At 29.3% G+C, this 22,388-nt stretch overlaps 1 protein-coding gene across 1 annotated transcript in view; it reads left to right on the forward strand.

Moving 5' to 3' along the window:
- Positions 1-22,388, forward strand: part of LOC107452602 (protein O-mannosyl-transferase TMTC1) — a 183,587-nt gene that overhangs the window by 23,878 nt on the left and 137,321 nt on the right. The gene's annotated exons all lie outside the window — the stretch shown is intronic.

A 22,388-nucleotide genomic window follows, 5' to 3' on the forward strand; every position in this document is an offset into this window, starting at 1 on the left:
ACTAATAAACAGAAACATGACGGATAATAACGGTTTGTTTATCATCAGTTTCCCCACCATCTGTGTCGTCTGCGTCAGAAGCCATCATTTCAAACTGGGAGAAGTCGCTTAATTATTCTACTTCTTCCTACTACACCCCCAGACCATACCACAGCCGCCACTCTCTCTTTTTCTTTCATTTCTTCCACCTGGTCTCACGCAAAGGATTCTCAGAATCAGGGTGTAGATTTATTTCGTTCTTAAATTTAGCTTTCGAACACGAGCAGACGGTTAATTAGAATCACATCGCACTCCCCAACCACCCCCGCTAAATGTGAGGAAGGGTGCGGGGAGCGGAAGTGTGGTAACGTGCACGAAGGGGCAGGAAGTCAGTGGCGAGCTTTCAAATGCATACATGATAAAATATAGAATTCCTTGATACTATGTGGCACATTAATATGATGTCTAAAATGTGGGAATATTTCACGCAGTTGAAACGTGTATTTTTGCCACAAGAATAACTGAGGGAAAAAAAAGCAGAGAGATCTTTTTTTCCTCGGTCAAATGATAAATAAAAAAAAAATCCTCGTAATATTTCTTTTCTACAGAGCATGTTGAATTATTAATTTTTATTGCATTTGGATAATAAGCCGCTAATAAGAAAAGTTCTACAATTTTTTCTTCACTGTGTTGAGAGATTTATAATTTTACTTTCAGTTTCGTTAACGTGTGGGTTATTTTTTCTGTATATAGTATGTCTTTAACTAGATCATTAGTTTTCAAAAATTTCCAACAAATATAAAAAAAAAATGGTTAAAATGAAAAAAATAAAAATACATTGTAGCGAATTCGTGTGGTGAAGCATATAATTCTTCTTCGTAAGTTCTTGCTCGAAAATATTGGAATTTGATTGTTAGCTATTTAAAGATTTAAAAAAAAAGTTTGATAAGATTTTCAATTAATAATTGCACTGGTGAGCTGTTTTTTTCTTCTTCTTTTTATGCATGAGATTTTTTAACGTTGCTGGATTTCAAATCTGCGATCGCTTTCTTTCTCCTAGCTACTTTTTCTTAAATTTTTTAGTCCATTTTTTGTCGATGTGTACAAGTTTACGAAACGTGACATGCAACAATATATCTCATAAATGCTGTGACAAACTTCTAGGGGAGTTAGAGCAGATAATCAAGATTAAAATTGCATATCCGTCATACTGCACTATACGCGCTTCCCTCTTATTAAATGTTTCTTCATAATCTAAAATCAAAGCACCCCTTTCACATTCAAAGATTAAAATTTTCGTTCCTGAATAAAAAGAATAGCTTTCCTAAACTATTGTGGCTCTATTTCTGTGATGGGGTTCTCCCTCAAAGTTTAAGGTTCAAGATTTATAATTGTTAAAAAAGAAAGGTATGTTTAATAAGAGAAAGTACATTTTTGTGTCTCATTTTGTAAGTTAAAATATCGCCAGCATGCGCCAATTAGCAAGTTTAAGGTAAAACTCTAAAAATATTAAGATGACATGCTGGTAAATGAGATCCGACCATAAGATCAAAAGGTAAGTGGACTGTTTTCCTTTTAAATATTATTATTAGTACTTGTACTTTCGCACTCTCTACACTAATTGAAGCGTTAAAATATTTTTAACCAGATTATCGTGCGATAAATCCTTCTTGAGCATCATTGCACGATACTTAAATGGAATAAAAGTTAAATATAATGCCCTATTATGGTTGCAGGAATTCAAGCAAAATTACGGTTCTAGGTACAAAAATTATGGTTAAATGTTGAGCTTTGCTTTTAGGGAATATGGTTCAGGATAAATGATTTCTCACTAAAAAACTCGTTAAAAGTGAAATTCTGAGGTCCTATTTCTTTTCAATTTGCTAAAAAAACGTGTACATTGATTGTTCTGGACGCATCAATTTAAGCACGACTTTACATTTTCTTTAATTACCCTCATGTAAGCTAGATGCTAATGACGCTGTGTTCACTCTGCATTTGGTTAATCCATGCAATTTTTTACAATTGTGTCTTCAGGCATAAGGTAGTACTGGAAAGTAAGGTCGCAATTTTAGATTTTGAGGTAGAGATATGCCCCTTGAGGTGTAATTTTATAATAAAATTATTATCCACATTTAGTTATAATTTTTTATTTTTTTTTAATAATTTATTAACTTTCTAACCAGGTAATTGATTTGAGGAAATAAGGAATTCTCATTATCCTCTTAGTCTTGAAAGCAGCTCAAAAGACAATGACACTACTGAATTAAATAGTAAGATAGAAGTTCGTTCACGGAAAATTTCTTACGTTAATGCAAAAAGAAACAAGGCGTAAATTGATGAACTGTTTATCAATTTACTTCCCTATTACCTTAAGTATGAAGTGCCTAATCTATTTTATACATGGTATAACATTATTATAGATGGTAGATATAATAGATATAAACACTATATAATATTTAGTAAGTTCTAAATTGCTAAGCTATTTGTTATCGTCATATTTTGGTATCCATTTATATTTTAATGAGATAGAAATTCAAATAAATAAATAAATATATTTACATTTATAAAAGATCATTATCATCCACCGTGTACAGAAAGTCATTAAAATAAGTATGAATAATTTGAATATGGATTTTAAAATCAGATATTATTATATTATAATTATTTCTGATAAATCCCTTAAAAATATTTTTGTTCTCTAGAAAAGACTTTTCTCATTTCAAAAAACCATTTCCATTTAAATGTTTACTTCGAAAAACAACTAGTCTTTGTTTTTGAAAGTTGTCAAGTAATTAATGTTTTATTTTTGGGGTTTTTTATTTTTATTTTATTACTCACAGGGTGGTCTACCAATTTTGTCTCTTTGTGCATTTTTTTCACTAGATAAGACAAAGTTTCTCAAATTTTGAATAAAATTCATTGCTGAAAGGTTAGATTCTTTAAAGTACATAAAAAACCTTTATTTTTTGGTTGCTAATTTAAAAAAAAAATAGAATAGGAGAGGAAAAACATATGAGAAAATACTTTTTTTTTTCATCTTTTTCATAATGTAGTGAGTACATTTTTTCCTGTAAAAAGATTTTACCCAAATGAAGACAATACTTTTTTAGCATCAAAGAAATTATTCGTAAGAAGATAAGTCTGTCAAGTTAAAGATAGAGGAAAAAAGATTTTCGTACTCTCAATTCTTTTCACTTTTTGTAGATTATAAAAGATTTTTTTAAGATGTCCCCCCCCCCAAAAAAAAAGAAGTGGAGCGTTCACAGTTTATTAAGTTCCAAAGAAGAATGCTTTCCGTAACAAAAAATCTGAATTTAATTATTTTTATTATGCAATTAGTTATAATTATTCCAATTTGTTAACAAAGCTAATTTTCTCAGCATCAACTCTAGACATTGATACTACGTAGCCTAATAAAACTGCCTTGATTTAAAAATTATTAAATGTTACTGTTTATAAGCAAATAAAAATATTTTCTAAGGACTATTAGAAGCATTTAAGGAGCGGAATAATTTTTGTTCATACATCTGAAGTAGTATAACACAGAATTATCGAAAATCTAACTTTAATAATTTTAATTCTTTTAAAATGAGTTTATATATATATATATATATATATCAATTACTGTTCTTAAAACAATTTCAATTCCAAAAATACTTTAATTTACTTTTACTAGAAATAAAGGGCCCGTTAAAGGGTTAAAGGANGTACTATATATATATATATGTTGTTTTAAGTAAAGGCAAAGTTTTTGTATCTGGTTCAACAATAATAAAACGTTTGAAGTTCTTCAACTAAATATATTCCATTTTACTCGTCATAGTAAATCCCTTTCATCTGTTAGGTTTAAAATTTTTTTTACCAATCCTTCCCACATGTTCTAAACTCACTTTCGCAAAGTCCGTTGTAGCTCTCTAACGATTTCATATGGCTTCAATTGGTTCAAACGGGGGTTGAGAATCGAATATTTTCCTCAAGGAACGGTATGAAATAAACTGGTGCTAAATTGGGTATTTAATAGGATCTTGATGCTAGTTTAAGATGATTCTGTTTATTCATATATTCGCTAGTGCTTCGAAAATTAATGACGCTAGAAATTTTAAGATCTTACAGTTCAATAAGTACTTAATATATCCAACACTGTTTTTTTATTTGGCAGTACTTTATAAGTTTGTGATTTTTTGATTTCCTAAAATAAATATTCGCGTGTTAATACCGAAAAAATGAAAACAGTAGTGCTAATACTAGTTATCGGCAAATTAAGTTAATTGGTATTTTGTTAGAATGCAAAACAAGGTTTAAAATCGCTGTTCAAACATTTTATTTAGAATGAAATATAACTTTGTTGTGATAAAGGAATGCAACATTAATATAAATATTTATGTAATCTTTAAATATAAATGCACGGAGAAATATGATGAACTTGCATGATGAAGTCATTTCTGGGGAAAATACCATAATTTTGTAATTTATGTGGTTAAAACAAAATTTACGTCATTTAAATTATTCATTTGGTAGTTTTTTAATTCGTTTTGGTAACTGTTTACCGGAAATTCTGTCTTTCAAAATAATAGTTTTTATCACCACGCATTTAGTAAAAATGCAAAACTGTAAATTAAATTTAATCGAATAATCGAATAATCGTGAAACAACGATGCCGCTCAACAAGATAGGTCCCTAGGATTTAATGGAAGTAAAATAATCGTACATTATCTTTGTGGTCTGAAGCTTAGAGGTAGTAGGTTCAGTTCTCTGCGCTATTTTTCCCAATTTTGTGCTATTTTTCAATTTTACGAAAAACAAGTGACTCTTTGTATTAAGCTTACAAGCCTACATATGTATCTAAAGAAAATATTTATTTATTATTGTTTCAGATCTAGGGTTATGGAGGAGGGGGGCTTAGACCCACCACCCTCTATTTTACGTAGTGTTTAATGGAAAAACAAGATTACTCGGGAAATGTGCCTCTAATAAAATGAATAAATAAAAAAATAATCATTCCAAGCATTCACTGATTTATTTTTTGTCACGCGAAGCTAAACAGGTTTGTATGCTTATTGCAGCGCTCTATTTTCGCGCAGTAAACTGATCGTAAAGTCACGGATCCCAATAGAACACCGAAGTCAAGCGTCGCTGGCTGCGGTCAATGAGCGGGAGGGTGACCACTTTGATCAGCCTGCGTAGGGTCTGAAGCTGTGTGGTATCGGTCCTCGCTGAACTGTTCTCTTTTGGTGTTACCATAGAGACAGAAAACTCGGTACATTTTACCATATTCTAGTAATTTTGAGCGTCCTTCTTTTTCTCAGTGTTGTCATATAATGCACCATGAATAAATAATTAACTAGAGAACATCAAGAAAATGCTTACCTCCTCCTAGTATATATATCAGACCATAATACTTAAAATTTTCACATAGTGTATTATTGTTCAGTACTAAATCTCTATTTATGCTTAATATGATGTTTATTCTGGCTCTATTTTAAATTTTAGAGATTTTTATTTGTATTTAAAATTGTTTATGCATGCTATAATATTTTTCACTCTACATAGTATTTTATGGGATTAAAAATGCAGTTTAATGTATAATAAATTCGACGCGGTTATGCTGCATTGAGCACAATGTTCTGCACTCCTCAACTACCTTATGACTATAAGTATGAAATGAAACCAAATGAGACAGTTCTAAGAAGTAGTATACAAGGGAGCTAGCACTTTATTAAACTCAAAAATGAAAGTAGAACGAGCAAACCAAAATATTTGTATACTAATGGTACTTATATACTAATGGTAAAATATATTATTAAACATATACTATTAAATTATTGAATATTATATATAATAATATATTAAATATTATATAAAATATTATATATTAAATATTATATATTATATATTAAATATTAATAGGCATATATAATTAAACATATACGAATGGTAAAATAATTGTACTTTAAATACTGCTTTATAATATCGTGTATTAAGTAATTAGTTATGTGCTTTTCGTTATCTACCAGTTTAAATATCTCTTTACAATATCGTGTAGCATTTTATTAGTTTTGTACTTATCCATATCTAACAGTTAAAGGTTTTACATGATTTGTACATTGTTTTTTTTTAAGTATTTTCCAAATATATGTTCACTGACCACTGCGTATAACCTCATTTCATAAATGTTAACTTATTTCAAAATAATAAAAGAACAACATATTTTTGAACCAAAAAAAAATATTCTCAAAGAAATTTAATAGCAAATTAATTTGACAGCACATTTAATACAGGTAAAGAAAAATGCAAATGATTCGTTTCAATTCATAAAATATATTGGTTAGTTCTAGTATTAAAATGTAAAAAGTTGTTGAAATATTTCGTTATCAAGCAGTTGCAAGTTACCCATAAAGCATATGATGGAACATTTAAAGTTTTCCTGAAATATTTGTTTATACACCAAAGTGTATAAACACAACTCTGAAATTTTAACTTGCTTAATGATATTCAAAAAAGAGGCATATTTTTTTAATAAACAATCCGAGGGAATCGAATAGCAAATTCCTTAGATAGCACATTTAATGCTAGCAAAGAAACCTGAAAACGATTCGATACAAACCATAAAATATATTGTTTTTTTACGAAATTGTTCCGAAAGAAATATTTATACAAGCCGAATTTCAATTGCTAATAAAAATAGAATTTTTCTCGTACATTGTTACCAATCTTAGCTTTATTACATTGCCTTTTTTTTCACAAAATAAAAGAGATTTTATGGCTTCTCAGCGTTTTTCCTTTCCGAAGCCAGAAAAATTGGCATCCCACGATCTGATAGTTTTACGTTGCATGTTTCTCTTTCAACTTGATTCACAAAAAACATGAAAAATATTCAACACTTTCTTGTCAATAGATGCACTTTCTTTTTATAGTTGTTTTTCATAAAAATATAATATTTCGATTTCTTTTAATGGAGAAATTTATAACTGGCACTTTTTTTTGTGAAAATTTTGAAAATAATTGGGGAAACTGTTTGGGCTTTAAGAAGTAAATGAAAAATTCAAATCCCGTTTGAAGAGGAAAAAAAAAAGAATGATGATAATAAAAAATAAATGAAATGTATGTATCTTCATTCAAGGGCCTCTCTAAATTCAAAAGGAATTGCATTTATTTAACATTTTATTTATATTCTTTACTTTAAATTTTGTTTCTTAATAACTTGTGATTCATTTATTTTCAATTTGCTTTTCATGCAATTAAAAAAAAATCTTTATTAAATTGACTTTGTTTTTATTTTTTAACGCAAATGTTGTAACTTTAAACTACAAATTAAAAACAAGAAAGCATGCTTATTTTAATATTCAAAAGAAATGAGAGTAACGTAAGAAAAATATTAATTGTTCCGTTTAAATAAGATTTCAAAAATTAAGACTTTGTGAAAATATGCAGTTTGATAAAATAAATTAGCGCATGTGTGAGAAGGTTAAATCATATTTGTCAACTTTGCTCAAATAATAAAAGTTGTAAAAAATTATCCTTTAACGTTTGATATAAAATGGTTTTGTCCGCCACTGCATCTAAACAAATCAAAGATGTAGATTAAAAACATGAACTGCTATCATGTTAAGTACTTTTAAATTTACTTCAAAATAACCTACTGAATTGTTATTTATATTAACATGTTGTTAACGCTTGACTAACAAAGTTGAATGGCGTTGGTATTCTATAAAACGATTTTTTAATTGGTTAAGATGCGATTTTATAAATTAATCAGATTTAATTAGTTCAATAATAGTTAACAATTTTTAAATAAATCAGTTTCAATTAGTTTACATTATTATTCATATTTAAAATCCAAACAAACATAAAGTTTAATATAAGCTAACTAAACCATTTAAGTGATTTCATAAAATGGCTGTAGTCATCTTTATATAAAAATAATTACAACTTATCTAGCTTTAATTGATTGAATTGATTATTTTCCATGTAATTTGTTTAAACCATTAATTTTAAATATTTTTTTGGTTTCAAATTTTCATATTTTTTCCAAAAAATCATTGTTTGACTATAATGATTTTTATAACATAAATATATTTTTTGGAAAAGTGGCAAATTATATACATATATTATTTTAACTTTTTTTTAACTAGTTTAATTTTTTTTAAAATTTACTAATGCTTTGGAGGAAAAGTGTTAAGCATAACAGTTTCTAAGTAGTTTATAACTACATGAGTATTTTGAAGTAAATTTCATTGATGTCTTTTAGTCTTTTACGGAAGAACATAAGCAATTGAGACGAAAATAGTGTTTTATGGTAATTCGATCAAATTTTAGATTGGATGTTGTCTGTAGTTTTATTAAATAGATTTTCAAAAGATTTATTTTAGTTTCTTTTCTATAGTGCACATTTTAACACCAATTATTTTAAAATTTTATTTCACTGGTTAATTTTACATTGACTTATAACTAGCTTTTACAATAATACATTTATTGTGAAAATCATTAAATGATAAAATTTTTAGAAATATTTTATTTGGAAAAATTTCTGAATGAAACTTTTTTTTAAGAAACTCTTCTTCGACAAAAATAGTTGCTTCCTCCGATATTTTCGTTACATATACGTGACATTTTCTTCCAAAAAATATCCAAAATACAAATTGCTATCCCCTTCGAAATACACACATGAAAGTTAAAACTATTTAAAACTGGAGATTGGACTGAGAGAGTATAAAGCTCCCAGATTCCGTTCATTTACCATTTTCTCAATGCGTGGTTGATTTACTACGTAAACTTGGGAATGAATAAATTTGAACTCTAGGGAGAAAACATTTTTCAATTAGATGTCTAAAATAGGACTCCATTGCATATAGTATAGAAAGGAAGTTCATATTTATGACTCTATGTGGATCTTTTAGAAATCTGCAGCGATCAGTCTGTAGCTATAGTGACAGCTGAAAGTCAATCACACAAAAAGAATCCCCTGATGAGAAACTGAATCTCAAGAAATAAATCTTTATATAAAAATAGAAATAGAAACGAAAACACAAGAAAAGAAACGAAGACGGGTATATTTGGTTGTTGCAGACTACCCCTATCTTATTGGCTTAGAAAAGGATTATTCAAGAAAAAATAGAGAAAAAAATAGCCTAAAAGAGACTTCAGAGAATTGTTATAAGTCTTTTCTCTGATGAGCTGTTTCAAACCGGAAACTTTTTCTTTCTCATAAGAAAAACGAAAGAGAAGAGTGATACTTCCTCGAATGCACTTTTATTATTTCTTCCCCACCCGAAATACAATTCACACGAATAGACAGAAGAACAATTCGTTTCGTTCTCTAACCCCCCCCCCCCCTACAGATTTCACTCTTTTAAATCCCACCCTTTATTGATAGAAACGGCACCCGAAAAGTGAAATAAAATAAGGAATTTCCGTCATAAAGAAAAAAGGGCTATAGCAATAACACAATAAAGCTAAAGCTGAAGATGATCTAATGCCATTTTTCGACTTAGACTATGATTCGTCAAACTTTCAAAATTTGATGGAAACAAAGTGCTTATGATGTTGATGAATCATAATTTTTTTTTTCAAATTGCCTGACTATAAGAGTTCTTTTTTTGCTAAAGTAGAGGTCATAAGTGGAAGGGGAAAAAACTATTTGTAAAGCTTCTAAAATTTAAGGTTCTGAATTTACTACAATATTATTGACGATTTTTAAGAAATTATAAAATAATTTTAAGCAACTTTAAGATTCGCAGTTTTTTTTTCTCTGTTTGACAAAGAAAATAGAATACCGAATCCCCATCCCAAAGAAAAAAGGGATAGCAATGACACAAAAATGGAAGAGCTGAAGATGATCTAATGCCATTTTTTGACTTAGACTATGAGTCCTCAAACTTTCGAAATTTGATGCTTATGATATTGAAGAATCATAAAACTTTCTTCACATTGCCTGACTATCATTTTTTGCTTAAGTAATGGATGTTGTAAGATAATATTAAAAAATTATTTGTAAGGCTTCTAAAATTTAACGTTCCTAATTTACTGCAATACTATTTATGATACTTAAATTATCATAAAATAATTTTAAACTACTTTAAGATTAGCGTATTTTCTTCCTCTGGTAGAAAGAAAGAAAAATAAAATAAGGATTTCGGTCCATTAAAGAAAAGGGCTAGTTATAACATAATAAATTCAATCTATGAATGATCAAATGCCATTTTACGACTATGGCTATGATTTGTCAAACTTTCGAAGTTTGATGGAAACGAAGTGCTTAAATGTTGATCAAAGCTTAAAATGGCTGGAAAAAACAATTTGTAAAACTTTTAAAATTTAACGTTCTTACTTAAATTGAGATATCATTTGCATTATTTAGTTATCATAAGATACCGATTCTAAACATTGAGTGTCTTACATGTTTTCTCTCAAATCAGACTTTCGAAACTTCTAATGATTTTCTAGGAATGCTTTAATATTATTCTGAAAAGGAGGTATTGTCATTCAGTTCTTAGGAATATAATTAAGATTCCTTTTCTATTGAAGTCGGTCTCTAATTTAAATATATTTAGAACTGACATGTTAAGTTCGATTTCAAAGTAATATTCATTTATTATAGTATGTGATTCTCTTTGAGAATTTTACGAGGTAATGGTATCAAAACTGACCGGCAAAGTTGATACCTATATGTACACATGCTTATCATTTCAATAACTAAATATATTCTTATCAGTCTATTATTCACTATTTGTGAACTTAATAATTTGAAACTTATAGGCATATTTATCAATTTGATAGCCATATCTATCTATCTATCTATCAATCTACGTGTATATATCTATCTATCTATCTATCTATAATCTAAAAATGCAAAATATGAGCGAAATCTGTCGANCATATATATATATGGAGAAAAAATCAAAACAGTAAGAAAAAACTATTGAACAATAATGAAGTTTCGGCGCTGCTTTTGTCTAAATTATATATTTTTAAATGATTAAAGTCAAGTTTCAAGATCACAAAAAAACTAAACTCAGTGACGCGACAGCCCATGCAGGGCCAAGGCCTACTGTGCCCATCTCAGTTTTCTTGACCTTGGGCTCTGGGGTGCAGGAGCAGATGTTCCGGTCAGGTGGTCAGCCGAACGCGGAGCCCCCAGTGTTTAGTTCCCAAGCATGCTTGGTACTCGTTTATAGACCCACTGAAGGGATGAAAGGCTGTTTCAAGATCACATGTTAATGCAATTATGGGAAAAACTATATCAAATGCGAAATACTGTTACATTAATAACCGGATTTACCTCCAGAACTTTGAATGCAAGCATGCATTGTGTCATACAGACGCAGTATGTCATTTTGTGGGATGGAGTTCCCTGCCTGGTGTACTTGGTCAGTCAATACGGGGAATAGTTAATGCTGGTGTTGGATGACGCTGAAGTTGTGGATGTCGCTGATGTTGTCGTCCAATAATGTACCATACGTGCTCGATTGGTGAAAGATATGGTGATCCAGCATTCCAAAGTAACGTGTCAACATTCTGTAGTGCATGTTACAACAGCAGTATGAGGGAGGGCGTCATCCTGTTGGAAATTACCCCTTTGAATGCTTATCGTGAATGGCAATAAAACCAGTTGAATTACTAGATTGACGTACAAATTTACAGTCAAGTTGCGTGGAATACCAGCGACTGCTGTCATAGGAAATTGCACCACAGACCATAAATCAGATGCACATCCGGTGTGTCTAGGTCAGAGACAGGTCAGTAGCAGGCTCTCATCTGGCCTCTTTCTGACCAATATGCGACTATCACTGGCAGCAAGGCAGAACCGACTTTCATCAGAAAACACAATAGATCTTCACTCTGTCCTCCAGCGATTACTAACTCGACACACTCGCGTCGTAAATGGCGGTGGCTTGTAGGGAGTGAAATGCAAGCTACAGAGCGTCTCGCTCGGAGTTGTACTTGAAGAAGCCGATTTGTAACAGTTCTTTGCGTCACTGCAGTGCAGTTGCTGTTCAAATTTCTGATGCAGAAGCAGTTCGGTGCGCTACAGCTATACCCCGTACACGGTGGTCTTCCCTCCGAGTGGTGCCACGTGGCAGCCCAGAACGTGATCTTCTTGAAGCTGTACCTTCCCTTTGTCTCAGGGGATAGAGTGTTTGATCTTCCAATGAGGTGTACCGGGTTCGAGTCCCAACGATAGCTGGTCAATACGAATTCCGCATCCGGCTAGCACTGACCATAGCGCTCACGTAAAAAATCCTCAGTGGTAGACGGATCATGGGTAAGAGTCCCTTTGCCATCAGACTAACCGTCGGATGTTTTCGTGGTCTTGTAATGTAATGCAATGATCTCCATGTAATGCAAATGCGGGTCAAAAAATCCTCCACGAAGCCAAATTTTTCCCAATACTTGATCCAGGAGTTCCATTGTATTCTGGATTGGGTTCAAAATTACAAGGCATATGAGTTGAATATTAGTAGTATTAAACCCGAAACGCTGGGTCGTTTGTTCAACGACGATTATAAAAATATAAAATAAAGTCAGTAGATACATTTCTCCCCAGTCTTTCTGCAATAACTCGGAAAGAAAATCCCTCTTCTCGCGGCCTTAATTCACGACCACGTCCAAATCAGTGAGCTGTTGATAATGGCTTCTTTGTCTTCATATTGGCATTCGTGAGTAACAGTGACTCACTATGTCAAAATTTAATGAAATATAACACTTATGAAAGAAGTTTTACTTCATAATATTTCATCCCGACTTTTTAAAGGGTCAAAATTTAGATAGATATGTACCTGTTACTTTAAGTCGTTTTGTAGCTAATTTTTAGTTGTATCTTTCAGTATCTGTTTGCATCTCAAACCAAATAATTGGTTCTTTTTCATCTCTCTGCAACGTACAGTGCGCTAAAAAATAAACAGACCACGCTGAATAACTTTTGATCTATCGGATGTTAATGTTTTAGGACTCAATCTAAATGGTTCGAAAGGGGAACATTAAATATAATAATTAATTAAGGTAGACTGTAATATACATATTATTGAATCAGGCACAAAAACTTGCTTTTTCAGAATTAACATAGCCCTTTCCGACAGATTCAATTTTCTGACGCCAAAAATTAGAGGGTAGCCCGCAATCTTGGAAATATTGTCCAAATAGTTTAGTCAAGAAAGCAGTCCAAAGTTTGGATCTCTTAAGGTTAATTCCATTTTTTGCGTATTTCGCAATACAAAAAAATCGTTATGTTAATTTTAAAAAAAATTTTCACGCAGTTATAAAGTTCCTTTTTCCAAAAATAATTCCATCCAAATTATAACTATTATTTAATATCTATTTTTTATTATTGTTTTTAACAATAATCGAAAAATTTTAAAATGTAAGGTATGACATTTTTTACTTCATTTTAAAAAATGTAATTTTACATGGCAAACACACAAAAATTGAATTAAATTGGTAGAATAATTCTTGAGAAATTGAATTTTAAATATACAACCTATTTAAAAATTGAATTCTCAGGAACTATGAGATCGATTTTCTCTCAAATTTTGAATTTTGCAATGTAAATTTATATTCTTTAAAATAATGTAATTCAACATTTCTTCGACTATTATTAAATAAAACAAAAACATAATAAATATTTACTAAAAGTTATATTTTGCATGGAATTATCTTTGGATAAACAAATTTTCTAACAGAGAGCAAAAAATTTTCAGTTTGCTTAAAAAGTTCTCAAGATTTGTGAAATACGGAAAAAGTAAAATTAATATTAATGGATCCAAACTCAAAAGTGCTCTCCTGACCAAATTATAGGAACCATATTTTCCATATTGAGGCTATGGCCATATATTTTACGGGACAAAAATCCGAATCCATCGGAAAAAGGGTAAGTTTATTCAGAGAAAATACGTTTTTGTGTCTGATTTTCCAACTTAAAATATCGTCTGTACTAGTTAATTAGTATAGTTGAGATAACCCTTTTGAATCATTAAGATTGAGTCTTAAAACATGAAGATCTTTTAATTAGATCAAAGGTTATTCACGGTGGTCCGTTTATTTTCTTGCGCGCTGAACCTATCAGTGTGCAAGACGAAAAAAAAGCTGGTAAAATTATACTCTGTAGCAATGGCATCTTTAGTTAAGAACAAACCACAAAATTTTGATAAATAAAATCAAAATATATTGTATTTAAATCATGCAATTGGTAATTTTTTGCTGTTCAGATGAAAATGGTTCACCGGTAGTTCGGGTTTTCAAAATTATATGTCTTATTATAACACATTTACAACAAAGTACGAAACTGAAAAATAAATTTAAAGTAAATTTACTAGTTAATAAATGGTTTTTATGCCATATCTGAGATTTCATAATGAAATTACCGAATATTACCGCATTTACAAAATTTTATTACACGTTATACAGATATATTTTATAGTTAATTTTACCAAAATCATTACCCAAATGCTTCAGAATGAGAGTTTTAGTGTTACCATATAGCCAGAGACATGGTAAATTTTTCCGATCTGTTTGTTTTGGCCTTATTTTTTTTCTCAATGTGATGTTTTACCCCATAGCATTGTGCTTTTTTATTAATTTGGAATCTAAACCATAATAAATATAATTAAAAAAATAAAAAAGTCATTTAATTATCATTTTATTCACAAATATATAAATTGTATTAATAGTCAAAATTTTGCAAAATAAAATTTCTTTCTTTATTATAAATTTTGATAATTGTAAACTGGCAAGAAAAGAATATGACAAGTTGAAATCAAAAGATACATCTGGATGTATCCTGTATGGTTGTTACAAAGCATAAAGGGTTTCTCACCATATCATCTACTGCTGCGTCACTCACCTTTGATAGACACCAATATTAATTGCAAACAAACCACATCCACCCTGATATGGGTGACGATTACACATCATTATGAGAGTTTCAAACTTGTTTGAAAGGCAATTTGCGAACTATGAGAGCTTCATAATTATTTGTAAAAGGACACTTCATACACACATATAGATCAATTACAATGTTAAGTGAGGATCTATATGAATAACGCGTTCACATTTCTCTTAATTAAAACTTATTTTACCTTTTAAAAGCTCTTTTTAAACAATAATATAGTATTATTTAAGAATTGTCGAAATTGTGACAATTAATGTACATTTTAAATTACAATTAACGAAAATACGATTTTATTTTACTACTTAATTTATTTCACATTTCTATATTAAGTTCTGTATTAATCAGTTTTAAATCCATTTTAAATTGATATTAATACTAATTATGAATGCAATGATATATGAATAATAATGAATAATAATTAAATATGAAAGTAAATACAGATCAATACATCACAGGTATTGGATTTTATTTCTTTGTTTATTTTATAACCAGTGTGAAACAGCAGGCTCATTTCTGAGTTTATGACTATCAATGTTCAACTTCGTAGCCTTGTAATTTTGAACCCCAGACGGAAGATAAGGGAATTCCTGGAACTTCGGATAAATCAGCCTTCTTGGAGGAATTTCTTAATAGATCTAACCCACATTTGCGTTGCATGGAGAGAAAAACCACGAAAATCTCTCACCTTTAGTCCGATGGCAAGGGGACCCTAACCCAATATCCGTCTACCAATGGGTATATTTTTACGTCAGTACTGTGGTAACGTCAGCACCGGGAGCAGAATTCTTTTCAAACAACCACCACTGAGATTCGAACCCGGTCGTTCATTGGGAGGCCAACTGATATTGCGGTGTATAAGTATTGAATTGTAAAGTTATAGGATTAATTATTTGAACTCATTGTTGCATAAAAATTTTAAACTTTCATAACTCAATTTAAATATATCTCATTCGGTTACTTTACACTATACACAGTAGGAAAAGATAAATAAAATTATTTTTTACATCTGCTAATAAAGCTATTATTATCAAATGAAAAATAGTGAATTATAATTATCATTTATCTACAATTTTATGTATTCCTTATTGAATCTTACTGTAGTCTACCTATAGTATGCAGTTCGGAAATTTGGAACGTGTCTTAGAAAGGTTTTGTGACCGATTTTGTAACTTAATTACCTGCTTAATAAATTAGCGCAATTGTAAAGATGGTATACTACGGCGTAAAACTGTGGTACTTACAAATACTTAAAGCTAAAAAGTTGGATTTTTTCATGTTCTGTAAAATGATATTTTTCTTAAATTTTTGTATGTCATTTTCGCTGATAAAAATATTTTAAAAACTTTTGTTTTAGTTTCTAATGCTAATTTCATATAGTAATGGTAAAATTTTGTACTGAAAATATAAAACGTTCATTTAAAATACCTGAATACACTTATTTGTTTCAATCCATTACAAAAACAGTATAAATAGGAATAATATCTAAAACAAATATCTGTGAAATACTCCACTTCAAACTTTTGCCGGAAACTTTTCCTTGATTATTTAAATGCATTTTTTGCATAGATATTTATTTGTTTTATATTTTTAATTGAATATTTCGGTGAATTCCTTTATGCAACAATATGGATGCAATTAAGAGGACCGTAACTATGACATCAAGACTGACTTAAAAGTAGACGCGTGTACTGGTGTACCTTTGGAAGATATATTATATAGAAGATATATTAAGATAGATATACCCTTTAGAAGATATATTAAGTTTAGGACTTTTTTTTACTTTGAAAAACATTCCATCATAGTAGACTTGCAATATGTTAAAATAATGTGTGGAAAATCTAAAACAAAAACAATCTTAAGAACTTTTTATTCAAAATAATTTTTTTAACTGAACTGATAGCATAATAATTGTGATCGTATTTCACATTGTATTAATTATAACTAGACATTCAATTTAGAAAGAGCAACAAATAGAAAAGTTACAGTTACCCTTTATCTTTCTTTCGTTTAAAATTTTATATAATTTTTTCTACTATTTTCATGATAGGGAATCTGAATCTTCACATTTTATAAAATGCGTGTTTGCGTAAGACTGAACACTGTCTTAAATGTATTTTTTGTTCTAGTCTGATCGATACCATCTTTGCAAGAATTTACAATTTTTTTTCAATATATCTGTCCTTTTATATAGAATATTTCTAAACATTCATTCATTTAGGAACATGAATACTCCTTATTTTTTATCTGACAAAGGGATTGAGCTTAAAAAATATTTCCATTCCGATATTTACTTAGATGAGTTATTAAAAATATAAGCTCGACTTAGAGCAAAGAATATTTATCTTATTTCATGTAACAGTTAATTTAGAAATAATTGAAATTGGAAGTACGCTTCAAAGGATAATAAGTAAAAAAATTAGTTCTTTAGAAAAATTCGTCCCAAATTACGTGGTAGTAAATAAAATGAAATAATATCAAAAAGTTACCATAAATAAATATTGTCTCAGAGAAATTTAATTATTTCGTGTGCTTAGTGAGTTAAAAACTACATTTGATATCTAATCTTCAAACGCAATAAGAAAGATTAATTAGACAAATTAAAAACTTTACATTTATCAAATTAAAAGAGGATTTGATGCTTTTCATTTTTTTGCATCGCCTTCGATGAATGCTTCAAAACTATTATTTTGCAAATTGTAAGACAATTGAAACATAAGTAACGGAATTTGATGCATATTATATTACGGATTTTGTTTTCCGAATTGTTTGGAATTCAAAACTATTTAAATTTTTAATTTGCAGCAATATTTTTAATTATTATGATGAAAAAAAAATAAGAAGAAACAATGGCATGGAAGGGGGATAAGGTAGTCGTTTAAGTATCTTTGCAAGGGCTATATTCAGAATGAAAAATAATAAACTGTGAAAATTTAGGTTCAAACTACGATTAAGCTATTGCCATCATCCGTAAAATATTGTATCACAAGTTTTACAGAAATATTGATTTAATTAGAGTAATTCATTGATTTTATGGCAATTATTACTGTAAAATATACGGTATATTAGTTTTTTTGTTCCCTAACATGTTTTAATGGCTGTATTTTTTACCAGAATTTGATCCGGAATTTTTTACACTGTAGGTGTTGAGTTCCTATTAAAACTTTTTTTAATTCTGTCAATGTAACCGATTCATGAAAGCTGGATAAATACCTATAACTGATTTCGTGAGAGAATACTTTATATTTTCTTTATACAAAATTTCATTCCATTCTCTTGAACAGAAAAATGATAAAGGTTAATAATTCTTGAAGCAAATTTCTGCAAAAGAGCATGCATTTTTCCTCTCAGTAAGATTGTTTTTAGTTTCAAAATTTTTCCAAACGAATATGTTGCATGTCCCGAGTAAATATTTTACGAAATTTTGTAGTCCGATAATGCCATGAGATTGTGATCTATTGGCAACATTTTGAAAATATAGTGTCTGAGTTACAGTGATTGAAAAAAGTCGAAAAATTGTGAACTGATTTTTAGTTACTTTTTGACAATTTACAGGTTTGCAACTTGCAGCGCTATCTGTTGAAGCAATTTGAAACTAAAAACAGCTTAAAACACTAAAAACAGTGAATCTGTGAGAAAAAAGCAATATCATTTTTTATTTTTTTTAAAAACATTAACAGTTTTCTTGTTGTAACATGTTTAAAAACCATCAGTCTTAAAAATTTAAAACCATTTTTTGTTAAAAGATTGCAATAACAGAACAAAAAAGTCATTTGGAAGCCTTGCTTCTAAACGCTAACCTACAAAATTATATACCAGACAAAATATTTCACTGTAACTGATAACTAATTTTGAAGCTAACATTATAAATCACTGATCTTAAATATATCACCAAGTAATGATATGAAAGGAAAGAGGGGTAATACCGGGTAGTTACTGTTCGAACTGTCAGTTTCAATCAAGATATCCATTATTTAATTTTATTTTATTTTATAGCCGTCGCTGAGCAGCCTACCCAATTTCATGGGTTTACTACTATTAATGTTCAACTCCGCAGCCTCGTAATTTTGAACCCAATCCAGAAGACAAGGGAACTCCTGGATCTCATGGAGCTAACCCGCATTTGTGTTACATGGAGAGGATGACCACACGAACCTCCCACGGTTAGCCTGACGGCAAGGGGACTCTAATCCACGATCCGTCTACCTCTGAGGATATTTCACGTCAGCACTGTGGTCGGTGCAAGCCGGATGCGGAATTCGTATCGACTGGGATTCGAACCTGGTTCGCGTCATTGAAAGGCGAACGCTCTATCCCCTGAGCCATCGCGGCTCTCATTATTTAATTGCGAACAATATGCGATTCATGAATAGTCATTGATGATTAACTTTTTTTTATGAAGGATTTTTTTTCTAGAAAAAGTCAAATAAACCACTTTTGCTTCACTAGTGTGGTTAAACAGAGTACATATGTTAACTCCATAGGAAATTTAGAAATGCTAAAATTTCAGTCAAAGAATATCAGATATTTCTATTTTGAAATGTCCCATAAAGGCCATGGGGCTCATAAAACCTTTTGTTCCGCTTTGAGTGTAGTTATCTTCTTCCTCTGCCGCAGTGCATCTCTCCTAGGCTGAGCATAGATACATATCGCGATGGTACCCGGTATTATCGCGAGAGCAGAAATTACCGAAAGAAGCAGAACAGTGCTATTATTGGACTAAATCCTTATTATTTGTTAGGGTATGATTTTTTATTAAATGTACAATAAGCTGAACTAAAAATAATTTTAACAATTTTAATGAACAATAAATAATAAATAAGGAGATCTTAAAAACAAGAGAAAAGTGGAGAGGACAAAGTCAGAAAGTTGACACAATAAAAATAAATAAATAAATAAAAAATCTAATTTCCACAGAGGCCGTAAATTAATCAACAACAACTCGCTAATATAATTGGTCCTTCTTCTTGACAAATAAAGTGTAATTCATAATTTGTCCACTGTTATAAAACAGAATTAATTTCCATACAATTAAAGTATCTGGTTTTACCCCACTAATCTTACCAAACTCTCCCCTAATAGTCTTATAAAAACGTCTTTGCAGTAAAAATTTGTATTCCAATCATAACAGTTTTTGCTTTTCTTAAAAAGTTGAACAAAAATAATTATAAATTTGCACTTATAATTACTTTATTCTTCTTTATAAAATTAATGAAAATAATTTTTTTTTCCAGAACTCTTGATTTAAGTAAAATCCACGTTATAAATTTTCTAAAATAAAATTCCATAAACATAAACCGATTTTTGAATTTTTTTTCATAAATCGATAGGTTTCAATAAAAAAAACAGCTAATTAAAAAAAATAGTGAGTTAAAAAATAGAAAAGTAAAAGGGCATTGCACTAAATAATTGTAAAATTGAAATTTATATTGGCAGAATTTAAAGAGATTAAGAATTTCACAGAATATTACATACATATTAACACATAATTAGCGAATCTAATAAAACAATGTTTATCAACTAACATTATATTTCTGCTAGTTTCTTTCTTAATAAAACGAGCAAACAAAAGCACATTCAAGTCAATTGCTTCTAATGACACTAAAAATTTTAAGTTAATTCTTTTTATTTTATTGCTATAGTAAAGGAAGATTTTGTTATCTACAATGTAATTAAATTGTTACGAAAAGAAAGTAATATACAAACTTTCAGTACGATAGTTATATTTAATTTGAAAATGATATTTCATTTGTGCAAAATCATTTTAAATGCATTAAAAATGAAAGTAATTTGTTATACTTGGTGAGGATTAGAAAATGTTAACTTGTTAAAATTTGCTTAACTGCATAATATTTCAGCAAAAGTTTTTTGCATTTTTAACCAGCATGCCCATTTTTTAATTGTTTTTCCTATAGAAATAATAAAAAAGTTATTTATTTACATCTAAGAATATTTTCTTTAGTTAATTAAGAAACTACTAAGAAGGATAATATGTTTTAAAAATAACCATGAGAAAATTAAACTAGTAGACACTAGTAGATAAACTACTATTAGTTGACTAGTAGATAAACTAGTAGATAAACTACTACAGATTCAAAAGAATAGAAACATATTCAAACAATTATATAATTTAGATACATATTAAAATAATTCGATAAACTAGATACATATTAAAATAATTAGATAAACTAGATACATATTAAAATAATTAGATAAACTAGATACATATTTGCTAAATTATATACATGTTGAATAAATTATATTTATATACGCAATAAATTAGAGACTTGTCAGTTTTGAAAATAGTATAAACGATAGAATAGGCCACGCGTGAAATTGGAAACTATTAGCAACGAATGCGTATAGCATGTATGACAAAAATGTCTAAGTTGATACAATGTTACTTTTTTATGATTTTTTCACAGATATTACTATTGTAAAATGTCAAATATTTCTAAAAGTTAATAGACATATCAGTTGAAAATTAAGATGTCTGAATTTGTTGGATGATACACTGTATTTTCTACTGCGAATTGGTTCAGCTAAGTGAAACTTTATCCCCCAAAATTACCAGGATCTCGTGCATTTCGGGAATTCCCGAGATCGTTTCTCAATCAGTTTGATAGATTTGATGTCAAACTCGTGTTTTAGGCGGACACACCCAAGAAGAACGGAGGAAATGAAAGTGGTTTGGGCTGAAAAAGCCCTCTTGATATGTTGGGCTCAGATGTAACGGGCTTCAAAAAATAATATTTTGTCATTTTTAGAAAGCTTTTCTGTCGCTTTTTCCTTCAACGCCGTGACAAAGTTTTTGTTGCAAGAAATACATTTCACATATTATTTAGAAATTTATTGGAAAATAACTAAAAACATGTTTTCAGTCACTCTTTGTTATCTTTTTTTCTTTCAATGTTCTACATTCAAAAAAAGGGTTTTTACATAAAGAAAATTTTATTGCTTTTTAAAAGCAATCTTTTAAATGCGAAGATTATAAATTTCTAATAGTTTCTTTTTTGATGAATCTGGTATATCCCTTAATTTTTTTAAGAGTAAATAAATATTTTTATTGTTTTTTTAATGTTTTTTATGTTTTTATGTTATTAATATTTATATATTTTTTTAAGATACATGCTTTTTTTATGATATTTGTTTTCTATTTCAAGAAATGAATCATTCTAATTGCTTTTGCTGTTTAATTTCAATATTTCTCTGGAAAAGTTTACAGAATTTTTTTGTTATAAATTATTATTTAAAAAAAATATTTTTATTATTTGTTATAAATTATTATTATTTATTTCGCTTAATATTCTTAAAATACATTCCTTTTTTCTCAAGAAACGGCTTTTTAACTGATAACTATGAGCTTTAAAATAAATAAAAAAACTATTTTTTGCTAAAAATGTTTTTAAGTTTTAAATGGCATGCAAGGTTCTTGTTTTCGAATATACTTTCTTTTTAATATGAATTGCCGATTTCATGTATTAACAAACAAGTTATAGTGAAATGTTATAAGATAATTATAAAA

This window comes from Parasteatoda tepidariorum, chromosome X1, assembly GCF_043381705.1.
Source record: "Parasteatoda tepidariorum isolate YZ-2023 chromosome X1, CAS_Ptep_4.0, whole genome shotgun sequence".
Taxonomy (NCBI): Eukaryota; Metazoa; Arthropoda; class Arachnida; order Araneae; family Theridiidae; genus Parasteatoda; species Parasteatoda tepidariorum.